The 12289-nt window shown below is 38.1% G+C and overlaps 1 protein-coding gene across 4 annotated transcripts in view; it reads right to left on the bottom strand.

The window, feature by feature from the left end:
- Nucleotides 1-12289, bottom strand: part of SHLD2 (shieldin complex subunit 2) — a 107737-nt gene that overhangs the window by 80128 nt on the left and 15320 nt on the right. The window lies entirely within an intron of this gene.

Genomic DNA, 12289 nt, shown 5'->3' with positions numbered 1-12289 from the left:
GAACTGAAAACTTGGTCCTAACTATACATTAACTCAATAATGCTGAGACCAGCATTTTTCCACTTCTAAAGAGATAAAGTCTCCAACTTGTGCTCTCCAAGGTCAGTTCTACTTTGTTATGAAACCTGAGAAACATTTTTCCAAAGGAGAAAAGTATGAAATAAAGTTCAGATCCTGGGCAAGAAATAAAGGCCAATTTAATCCACACATACCTAAGAACTGTGGAAAAAAGAAAAGAATAAATATAACCATGTTAGGTGGCTTTCAATCTCTTGTGCTCTAACAGCTAGCAAAAAAATAGTTACTTAAGAGTTGTCTCACACTTTGTTTTATTCATCTTTGGATCCTTGTAAACATAAACAGTATGTAACAGAGTACCTGACTTCTATTAGAAGCTTAAAATATTTATTTAACAAATGAATAACTAGAATTAAGAGTACTATTTGAACTATACTCTTTTTATGGAGAAATACACTACAATTTGCAATTGAAGGAACATTTTCCTTTATCTTGGCAAAAAGATCAGAGTTTGAACACCAAGAACAATAAAGCCTGGGCAGATACTCCATCTACATAATAGTCATTTCTCCTAGAAATCACATTTTGGTCACAGATCACTCCTACTGTTTTGAAGTATGTATAAATCACTAAGTTGGGTTTCATAATATAAAACTTGACCTCCAAAATTCCCTGCTTCTTTCCCTTCACCAATATCTTACATAAAAATTGCAGCCATCAATATTTTATCTGGGAGGATTCCTCCCCCAGTTTTATTGAGATATAATTGACATATAACATTGCATTAGTTTAAGGTATAGGGTATAATAATTTGATATATGTATATACTACAAAATGATTACCACAATAAGTTAACAACCATCACCTCACATAGTTATAAATTTTTTTTCTTGTGATGAGAACGCTTAAGATTTACTCTGTTCGCAATTTTTAAATATTTAATGTAGTACTGTTAACTATAGTCACCATGCTGTACATTACACCTCCAGAACTTATTTATCTTATAACTGACGTCTGTACCTTTTGACCACCTTCCCCTATCTCCCCAGGCCCACCCCTCTGACAACCACCAATCTGTTCTGTTTCTGTGCCTTCAGTTTTTTTAGATTCCACATTTAAGTGATATCATAAAGTATTTGTCTTTCTTGGTCTGGCTTATTTTACTTAGCATAATGCCCTTGAGGTCCATCCATGTTGTTGCAAATGGCAGGATTTCCTTATTTTTATGGTTGAATAATATCCCATTGTATATATACACACCACATTTTCTTTTTTTTTAAAATGATTTGGCCTCCCAGGTCCAAGTCAGTATTTTTTCTTTTTTTGTAATTAATTATTTATTTTTGGCTGTGTTGGGTCTTTGTTGCTGCGCATGGACTTTCTCTAGTTGCATCAAGTGGGGTCTGCTCTTCGTTGTGGTGCGTGGGCTTCTCATTGTGGTGGCTTCTCTTGTTGCAGAGCACGGGCTCTAGGTGCCTCAGTAGTTGTGGCTCACGGGCTCTAGGTGCGCGGGCCTCAGTAGTTGTGGCTCACGGGCTCTAGAACGCAGGCTCAGTAGTTGTGGCACATGGGGTAGGTAGTTGTAGCTCGCAGGTTCCAGAGCACAGGTTTCAGTAGTTGTGGTTCTCAGGGTCTAGAGCACCGGCTCAGTAGTGGTGCACGGGCTTAGTTGCTCCACGGCATGTGGGATCTTCCCAGACCAGGGCTCAAACCCATGTACCCTGCATTGGCAGGCGGATTCTTAACCACTGCACCACCAGGGAAGTCCCATACACCACATTTTCTTTATCCATTCAGCCATCAATGAACACCTAGGTTATTTCCATGTCTTGGCTATTATAAATAATGCTACAATGAACATGGGGGTGCAGATATCTCTTCAAGACAGAGATTTCACTTCTTTAGAATATGTTCCCCAAAGTGGAATTGCTGAATCACACAGTAATTCTATTTTTTAATTTTTTGAGGTCGATTTTTTTAATCTAAAATTTATTTTTAAATTTTTTTGAGGTAGAAAGCAGTTTCTATACTACCTCTAGTCAGTACCAAAGGTTATCAACTGAAAAATTAATACAATGGACCAAAAAATGTAATAAAAAACACTTATTAAAAGATTCAATACTCAGGGACTTCCCTGGTGGTCCAGTGGTTAAGACTCCATGCTTCCACTGCAGGGGGCACAGGTTCAATCCCTGGTCAGGGAACTAAGATCCTGGATGCCAGGTGCAGCATGGCCAAAAAAAAAACAAACCAAGATTCAATATTCAGAAGAAATTCTGTTTAAAACCCAACATTTCTCTAGTTCAAATGCCAACTACCTATACTTAAACATTCCAGAAATGAAAGTAGATAAAATTACCCAACCCAATAACATAAATTATGTTAAGAACAAAAATAATTGCAAAACAACTGAAAATTATAGGTTAACATTACAGAATTTAGTAAACAATGAATTGGATGTCCACATTGCAAAGCTGACTTCCATAGTTTAAAACCTGAGTTTACCTAAAAAAGAACACCCTTAATTTTTCATTACTCAAAAAAACAACTCAATCTCTATGATACATCCTTAAAGAAATAAAGATTAATTTAGCCTAGAGAGCCAGGGTTCACATCAAGCTTTATGGAATGACTGATAATCACATTTCTTCTTCCAAACATAAAATTCATGTGGATTGTCACCTTAAATGAGAAAGGCATGAAAAGAACGTAAGCTCCAATCTAGCATTAGAAATTACTCCATAAATACCCTTTCTGCTTTGAAAGTCTATTTCCCCAATGAAACCAATATACTTTATTTCTTTATAATGATTTCATTTCATGTAAATTTATGAAGGTTGTATAAATATTTGTTAGAATAGGAGTTTGTTTGAATAGTTGATAATGACTAGTGAGAACAAGACACAAGGGTAGCATCATCAGCAGAGGAGACAAAAGCATCTCTAAAGCATCCACTACATTAACACAACATTTTTTACACAAAGATTTTTAAGTAAGGTCTTTATGTGGTATTTTTGAAAAATATTTTTATATCCAAGAAAATTTAAACATAAGCAATTAAATCTACTTTTAATTTTTTAATTGTTTTTTATGTTGAATTTTGATTAAGAATGTTTTCTGTAGAAAGACCAGATCAGTTTCTCTGCTTTAGTAAACTGTATAATAAAATATGAAACTCATTAAGGAAAAGCAAAGCAGGAAACTTAATATGTCACTTTTAGACACCTATCCTTAGATGAAAGTAAACAGCATTAATTCCAAGCATTTCCAAACTTTTAGGAGAAGTGGGTGGGTGAAGGAACAAGAGAGAATAAAAATTCACACTACTTCTATAGTGTAGGTTTATATTTTAATGTTTTCATTCTGAAAAGCAAATGAGGCAAATTGAGACTTCCACCTGGCTTGCCAGAATGACTCTCATGAGTACTAACATGCTTAGGTTAACATTTTCATAAACTTTTTTCTCATTTCTTCCAAGTATCTTAAATAACACTAAAAACTACATAACATGATGCAGCTGCTTCGGAAAAACTGTTTGACAGTTCCTCAAAAAGTTAAACATAAAGATATCATATAACCCAGTAATTACATCCTAGGTATACACCAAGGAGAATTGAAAACATATGTCCACAAAAACCTGTAAATGAATGTTCATAGCAGCATCATTCCTATCAGTCAAAAAGTGGAAATAACCCAAACATCCATCAACTGATGAATGGATGAACCAAATGTGGTATATCCTCACAATGGAATATTATTCAGCCCAGAAGAGCTACAAAGTACTGATATGCCACATCACAGGTAAACTCTGAAAACACGCTACACTAAAGGAACCAGACACATAAGGCAATATATCGTATGATTCTATTTATATAAATTACTCAGAACAGGCAACTCCATAGAAATATAAACAGATATATGGCTGCCAGGGGCTAGGAGAAGGGGGAAAACTTAAGAGGGGTTTCCTTTGAGGGCGATGAAAAAGTTCTGGAACTAGATAATGGTGATGGTTGCACAACACTGATTATACTCAAAGCCACTGAAACTTTTATGCTATGTGAATTATACTTTAATTAATGAAAGAAACCCTACAAAACCAAAAACAGATGCTAACATCTTATCAGAGAAAGTTAACTTCCAAAATAAATGATGATTATTTTGGTATTTCTTTAAAAACCTTATTGTTAATTTGATATGGACATTAGAAACATTTTTATTTATATATTTATTTATTTTGGTTGTGCCAGGTCTTAGTTGTGGCATGCAGGATCTTCCACGCCTTGTGCGGGATCTTTGTTGCCGCATACAGGATCTTTAGCTGTGGCATACGGGATCTTTAGTTGTGGCATACGAATTCTTAGTTGGGCATGTGGGATCTAGTTCCTTGACCAGGGATCGAACCTGGGCCCCCTGCGTTGGGAGCATGGAGTCTTAGCCACTGGACCACCAGGGAAGTCCCTAGAAATATTTTCAGAAATAAACCTTTTTCTATAATGCCCAATACCATCCTTAAGCTTTTCTATTTGTCAGGAATTCGCATAAAAATCTTTTATTGCCAGCTTTGCAATGCTTAGTCTGCCAGGGTAGGAATCAATTTTATATAATATCTAAACAAGTCAAGTGAGTTTTAAAATAGGCAGAATGTTTTATTAAATTTGGCTTACCAATATCGTATGTTCAATTTTAGTACAGGAGAGGAACATGTTTATTTCTAACGAAGAAGATCAGCAAAAGATGAAAAACTTTTTATTTTATTTATTTATTTATTGGCTGCACTGGGTCTTCATTGCTGTGTGCGGGCTTTCTCTAGTTGTGGCGAGTGGGGGCTACTCTTCATTGTGGTGCATGGGCTTCTCATTGTGGTGGCTTCTCTTGTTGTGGAGCACAGGCTCTAGGTGCATGGGCTTTAGTAGTTGTGGCATGTGGGCTCAGTAGTTGTGGCTCAGGGGGTTAGTTGCTCCGCAGCATGTGGGATCTCCCAAGACCAGGGCTTGAACCTGTGTCCCCTGCACTGGCAGATGGATTCTTAACCACTGCGCCAACAGGGAAGTCCCAAAATACTTTTTATTTATTATTTATTTAAGATTTATTTACTTTATTCTTGGCTGTGTTGGGTCTTAGTTGCAGCACACGGGATCTTTGTTGCGGTGCGCGGGCTTCTCCCTAGTTGTGGCATGAGAGTTTTTTTCTTCTTCTCTAGTTGTGGTGTGCAGGCTTCAGGGCACGTGGGCTCTGTAGTTTTCGGCACACAGGCTCTCTAGTTGAGATGCACTAGCTTAGAAGTTGTGGCGCGCTAGCTCAGAAGTTGTGGCACGCAGGCTTAGTTGCCCCGTGGCATGTGGGATCTTAGTTCCCTGACCAGGGATCAAACCCACATTCCCTGCATTGTATGGCGGATTCTTTACCACTGGACTACCAGGGAAGTCCCCCGAAAAACTTTTTAGACAGCAAAATTTACCTGGTCTGCTTTAGCCCTCATGAAGCTATCTCTGACATTCATTTTTTTAAATTTTGATATTCAATACAGAAAAGCAACATCCAAAAAAAAAAAGGCCATGCCAAATGCAATAATAGCCCATTAATTTATTTTACCTCAAATATAATAGAAAATACCACTTCTGCTGAACCTGATTCTAGGCAAGGTAAAATTCAGTCGCCTACATAATAATTTGCCCAGAGTCCATTCACAATCTTCCTGCTTGCTCTTAATGGCATTTGAGTAGAGTAGACTCTCAATCTACATGAATTAATTATGTAAATTATCAGATTAAATAACAGTTTCAACTTAAAATAATAACATCTATTTGGGGCCTATGCGAACCAGGCAATGGAAATAGAGGCTTTATATATTTAACTCATTTCTGCTCACAATACCTTACAGAGAGGTTAAGTAACTTCCCTAAGGTCACAACACTAGTACACTGCAAAGCCAGGATTCAAACCAAGGTCTGTCAGACATAGAATCATTTTTGCTAAAACATTCCAAGTGTGGGCTACAAAGGAATATAATTTCAGTTTAATTGGCAAACATTCATCTTATCTCTTTAATACAGCTTCTAAATGTTTAGGTAATGAGAAAGAAAAAGAGTGCTTGAAAAGAACATTACGGAAGAATGAAGTGATGTGCCTGGGGAAACATGCAGTGCACTGTTTGCCTACTATGTGCCATGTGCTGGACTGGCTATTTTAATGCATGAACACTTAATTGTTACAACAATACTGGGAAGTAAATATTGATGCCTCCTTTTTTACATAAGAAACTGAAGTTTAGAAGGTGCAAGAAGGTCCAAGGTTACAGAAGTTGCAAGGCACATAGTTGGGATTAGAAACCAAATTCAGTCAGTCAATAAATATTTACTGAGTGTTTACTATGTACCAGGGCTAGACGAAGCACTTAGAATAGAATATTAGAGATCTCCCACATACAGCTCAAACGAAACCCATCTTCTTTTTGCTTAGGCAGTAAATCATTGTGAAATTGAAAAATCCCCATAGATTTTTCTTTTAGTAGCTTTGTTTTAAATGATTATTCATGCTTTGGTTATACATGTTAAGTACTGTCCCTAAAGCCAGAAGTTGATTGCCATAAAAACTGAATAAGCCTCCAGTAGATAATGTGAAAATATAAGCAATTCTGTCCTCCTGCATGATTTTGACCATATTGCTAGATAGAGAACACCACTTTGGAAAATATACTTCTTATGTTCTGAAGGATAATTTAAACCATTAAGCATTTTACAAAGCTTTTGAAGGTCAGATTTTAAATGACAACAGTGAAATTTCAAAAAGAACAGGAAAAGTCAGCACCAAAGCTAGTTTAACATTAATAATAAGTGATCTAATAAATAGGTCTATGTTTGCCTAGTCAGGTTTTGCTTATTATGCCAGTTGGAAAGCCAGAAGGAAACTGGTTTTAACTCCCATACAACCTGTATCATGACAACATCACTTTATCAGAAATGTAGCTGATATCAGCATAATGCTGAGACAGTTCAAATTTAAAACTGATTTTTCTTTTCCAACTACTTTCATAATCATTAATGGTATATAGAATCGAGATAACTTAAGAAAAGAAAAAAAGAAGGGTAATTAACATTTACTGTGACCCTTCTATGTGCCAGATACTACTTTTAATTCTCACAGCCACCTTAACCTTTTAGAGGAAGAAACAGAAGTTTTGAGAAATGAAGTACCTTTTCTAAGATTACATAACTAAGGGTTTCCCTGGTGGCGCAGTGGTTGAGAATCCGCCTGCCGATGCAGGGGAGACAGGTTCGTGCCCCGGTCCAGGAAGATCCCACGTGCCGCGGAGCTGCTGGGCCCGTGAGCCATGGCCGCTGAGCCTGCGCGTCCAGAGCCTGTGCTCCGCAACGGGAGAGGCCACAACAGTGAGAGGCCCGCGTACCGCAAAAAAAAAAAAAAAAAGATTACATAGCTAATAAAAAGGCAGAGCCAAGGTTCAAACTCTGATGTCAATTATTATAATGCTCCATGGCACTAAATACCTGTCAGTTTAATTTATTTTTAAAACTTTATGATAATATTAGAGCTGAGAAAGCAGAGTAAAGTAATGATTTGGATTATGAACTGTTTTAGTACCTCAAAAGTACTAAAGAGTGATGTCGCCCTTTTAAAAATTCCTGTGACGGTGATTGTGAAAGAGAATATAAAATACCTTCAAGTCAAAAATATTAGGCTTTTGAGTAGAAAAAAAGTAACAAATAAATAAGTATACATTTAATATTATCAAAAGAGAACCAAGTTAAAAAAAATAGTTCTATTCTAAAGCAACACTTTTTGAAAGACTGCAGATCACCAGCGTAGGCTGGCTCGAAGCAGCATTTTTCAGAGTTAACTTCATGGAAGACTAATCCCTATAAAAATATTGAAAGATAATGAGTTTCCACAGTCAAACAAGTTTGAGAAATGCCGGACTTAACACTAAACCAGTTTCTTCACTGGTTACAAGCAGTACAACATAGTGCCCGGAGCCCGCTGGAGTCAGACTATCTGGGTTTCAATCCCTGCTCTTCCACCTCCTGGCCTAGCCATGAGATTTGGAACATGTTATTTCACTACTCTGGGTCTCAGGTTTCCCACCTGTTAAAAAAAAAAAAAAAAAAAAAGGAGACAATTGCAAAGACAGATTTGTTGTAAAAATTAGAAAGATTAATACATCTGGGGTTGAGATATGGGGATATATGTATATGTATGGCTGATTCACTTTGTTATAAAGCAGAAACTAACACACCTTTGTAAAGCAATTATACTCCAATAAAGATGTTTTAAAAAAAAATCTGGGGTTCTTAGAACAGAGCCTTAAAACAATAAGTGCTTGATAAATGTTAAATTATTAGTAGTAACATCATTTCCCTGAGCCTTTATTAACCTGATAAAAGTTGATGCTCATCATGAATCTCCAAGGAGTCAAGGGATATACCTAGTATGCAGTTTCCCAAACTTATATGATAGAACCCACTTTTCCACAGACCATCCCTCAAGACTGATTAATGTCTTTTAAAATCAAATCAAAACAAACAAAAAACACTATGAGAAACAATAAAGAATTCCATCACTAAAATTAAATCTGTTTAAAAAAAATACAAGTTTAGTACTTCCTAGTTGGTGAACACATCGAGGTGCAGGAAGGGTGGCATGTGGAAGAAGGCATGGGAAGCTCCACACCCCTTCCCCCATACCTTGCCCTACACATCTCTTCCACTTGGCTATTCCTGAGTTGTATCCTTAATAAGCCAGTAATATCTCCTTACAGATTCCAGCACATGGGTTCAGTGCCTGGAACCTATACATGTAGTAGAATAGAGCATTGTTTTATTTTCCATTCTCATAGCCCTCAGTGGCTTCAAGTGATCACATCTCATCACAGTAGTCATTCAATTATCCAAGATACTATATGGAACCTATTCATTATCACCCAGCCTGCAATCATTTGAATAAGGACATGAATAGTTTCCGTTATCAAGATACATCTATTTAAGTCTCATGTCTGTTGTATAGAAGTCAATATTCAAATGATGGCGTGTTTTCCGTTTGGTATTTATTGTGCCCATTTGGCAAATTTACAGTCATTATCATAGTGCTGATCATGCTACCCTTCCATTTAGAATTTTTTTCTAAGCAGTATGTGTCAGGATCTTCAGAAATGCTTACAACCTTTGATCAAACAAATCAATCTCCAAGAATCTATACTATGGAAATAAATAAGAATACAAGATAAAACCTTAAATACACATATTGCCTCATTGTTCAATATTGTGGAAAATTAGAAATACTAAAGAAGTCTAGGGAATTCCCTGGTGGTCTAGTGGTTAGGACTCAGAGCTCTCACTGCTGAGGGCCCAGGTTCCATCTCTGGTCCAGAAACTAAGATCCCACAAGCTGACTGGTGCAGCCATAAATAAATAAATAAGTCTAATTTTAGTGGAAGGATGAAACAAAGAGTGGTACATTACTTGCATTACACAGTCATTACAAATTATATTTGAAAGATTATGAATAATGCTATGTGAAAAAGCAAGTTACTAGTTTATTTTTGTAGTATAAGCGTAATTTTCTATAACAAGCCAACAAAACACCAAGTAATCAAAATTTAAGACAAAAACTAAATCTAAAAATACGCCAAGGGCTTCCCTAGTGGCGCAATGGTTAAGAATCCGCCTGCCAATGCAGGGGACACGGGTTCAAGCCCTAGTCCAGGAAGATCCCACATGCCGTGGAGCAACTAAGCCCGTGCGCCACAACTACTGAGCCTGCGCTCTAGAGCCCGCGAGCCACAAATACTGAGCCCTCGTGCCACAACTACTGAAGCCCGTGAGCCTAGAGCCCGTGCTCTGCAACAGGAGAAGCCACCGCAATGAGAAGCCCGCGCACTGCAATGATGAGTAGTCCCCGCTCGCCACAACTAGAGAAAGCCCGAAGGCAACAATGAAGACCCAATGCAGCCAAAAATAAATTAATTAACTTAAAAAAATAATAATAAATAAAAAAATAAAAGTACACCCAGTGACATGGCAACAGCAGGCGGAGAGGATGTGCACACCCTCATTCCTTCCTTTCTCAACTCCATCTTCACGTTAGCGGCAGTGGTAAAGCGGTTCAGTTGCCAACATGCAGCTGTTTGCGCGCAGGAGCTACACACTCTCCAGGTGACTGGCCAGGTGACAGTCGCCCAGATCAAGGCTCATGTAGCCTCGTTGGAGGGCCTCACTCCAGAAGATCAGGTCCTGCTCCTGCAGGATGAGGCTACCCTGGGCCAGTGTGGGGTGGAGGCTGTGAGCACTCCGAGCACTCTGGAAGTAGCCAGCCGCATGTTTGGAGGTAAAGTCCATGGTTCCCTGACCCGTGCCAGGAAAGTAAGAGGCCAGATTCCCAAGGTGGCCAAACAAGAGAAAAAGAAAATGGGCCGGGCCAAGAAGCGTATGCAGTACAACCAGTGCTTTGTCAATGTTGTGCCCACTTTCAGCAAGAAGATGCCAACTGTTAAGTCCTTTGTAATCTTGGCTTTCTCTAATAAAGCCACTTAGCCCAATCCAAAAGAAACCCCAAAAAAACCAAGAAACAAAAAATAAATTAATAAATAAACAAACACCCAAATGTCAACTATGGTTGATTTGAGCCATAGGTGACCCTTCTTCCTACTTCTCTACATTTTCCAAGTTTTTTTATGGAGTATGTCAATTTTGCTTAACTCTTACTTGATACCACTTGCCTTTGAGCTAAAGTTCTACTAGATGACAAAACAAAGCAAACTGGCCTAGTGGTCAAAGACGGGAAAAGTATGAAATGTGATTTCTTTCAAAGGTTATTTATCGTTTTGTGAGAGGCAGAAATGGTTAAACATACAACGAAGTCATATTACCTGCTAGCAAAATTGTTCTTAGTTTGTACAATGAAATCGCACACATCAGTATTTCTTAGTGTTCTGCCAAAACACCATGCATCATGATTCTAAGTATTTTGTGACTTGAGGAAGTCTGAAAGCATATTTAAAATATGCCAAATATTAATGTAGTGTAACCTTTGGTTTTAAGGCATATTGGGAGAGGTAAAAGTCTCAGAATATTATTTTGTAACTTTATCAATTGATACATTTTCTAAATGTCCAAAAGTAGACATTTAGGGAATTCCCTGGCGGTCCATCCGTTAGGACTTGGCATTTTCACTGCTGTGGCCTAGGTTCAACCCCTGGTGCAGGAACTAAGATCCTGAAAGCTGCACGGTCTGGCCAAAAAAAAAAAAAAAAAAAAAAAAACACATTTAACATGTAGTATTTCAGGTTATACTTTATAACAAATATGGCTAAACTATTGCTGCAATATTACTAAATTTACATGCCTTTAAAGAGATCAAGAACTATTTATACTGCCATTCCCTCCTTTTGTGACTCAGAAAGTTTTACACTCCCTCTTAACCTGGCGTCTGCTGTGCAAAGGGCTGAAGACCTAATGATTTCTCAAGACCCAATATGTACTCAGGGTTACCTCTACCCATATGCCCACCCCTCAGAGACAAGTTTGTCAAGGCCAAAAAATCAAGTGAGCACCAATCGCTTCCACCCCTGCCTTCCTCCTTTCCCAGGGCTAAGCCTTGCCAAAAAGAAAACAGCCCCATGCTAGGGTTCTTTATGACACGCTGAGCAAAGGCCACAGACGGCTAAACACTGCCAAGTAGACCTGAAAACAATGAACTCATCTAGCTTTGTGCATAACCCAGAACCTCCGTCTGTCAGCATCAACGCATTTTACCCACAAAATTAATAAAAATTTTGAGATTAGCTGAAATCACCATATTCTTACAATCAACCAAAATGTAAGCCCCTACGATTAATCCCTCTTTCCTGCTGCACTCTGATCTCATTTCTGCTCTGTACTGTCTCTCTCTTCGACCATCACACACCCTCCAATAGCTATACTTCCTGATAACCCTTTACACTGTTCCACTGCAAACAAATTCCCTAAACCCCAACCAATTTAAATTGGTTGCCAGCAGTCTTGCTCTCTAAACTAATCTGGGTGCGAGCTATTCTCTCCCACTCAGCAAACGTGAAGCATGGAAGTCATGCCTTGTTCACCATCACAGTTCTTTACCCTCAGATAAAGGTACGTCTTTTGAGGTTTAAGTCATCTGCTGCTACTACCTCTCTCTCCTTGTCATCCACTGGTCTCTTGGTCACTCTCCCACATTCACTAAAGGCTTTGGAACCTGGTTCAAAATCTTTCCACCCCTTGCTCTGCCACCATTCTGAGCAACT

The sequence above is a fragment of the Grampus griseus genome, assembly GCF_964374135.1.
Source record: "Grampus griseus genome assembly, chromosome: 16".
Lineage (NCBI taxonomy): Eukaryota > Metazoa > Chordata > Mammalia > Artiodactyla > Delphinidae > Grampus > Grampus griseus.
Note: the sequence above shows the minus strand (reverse complement) of the source record. Positions and strands in the feature narration are given on the sequence as shown.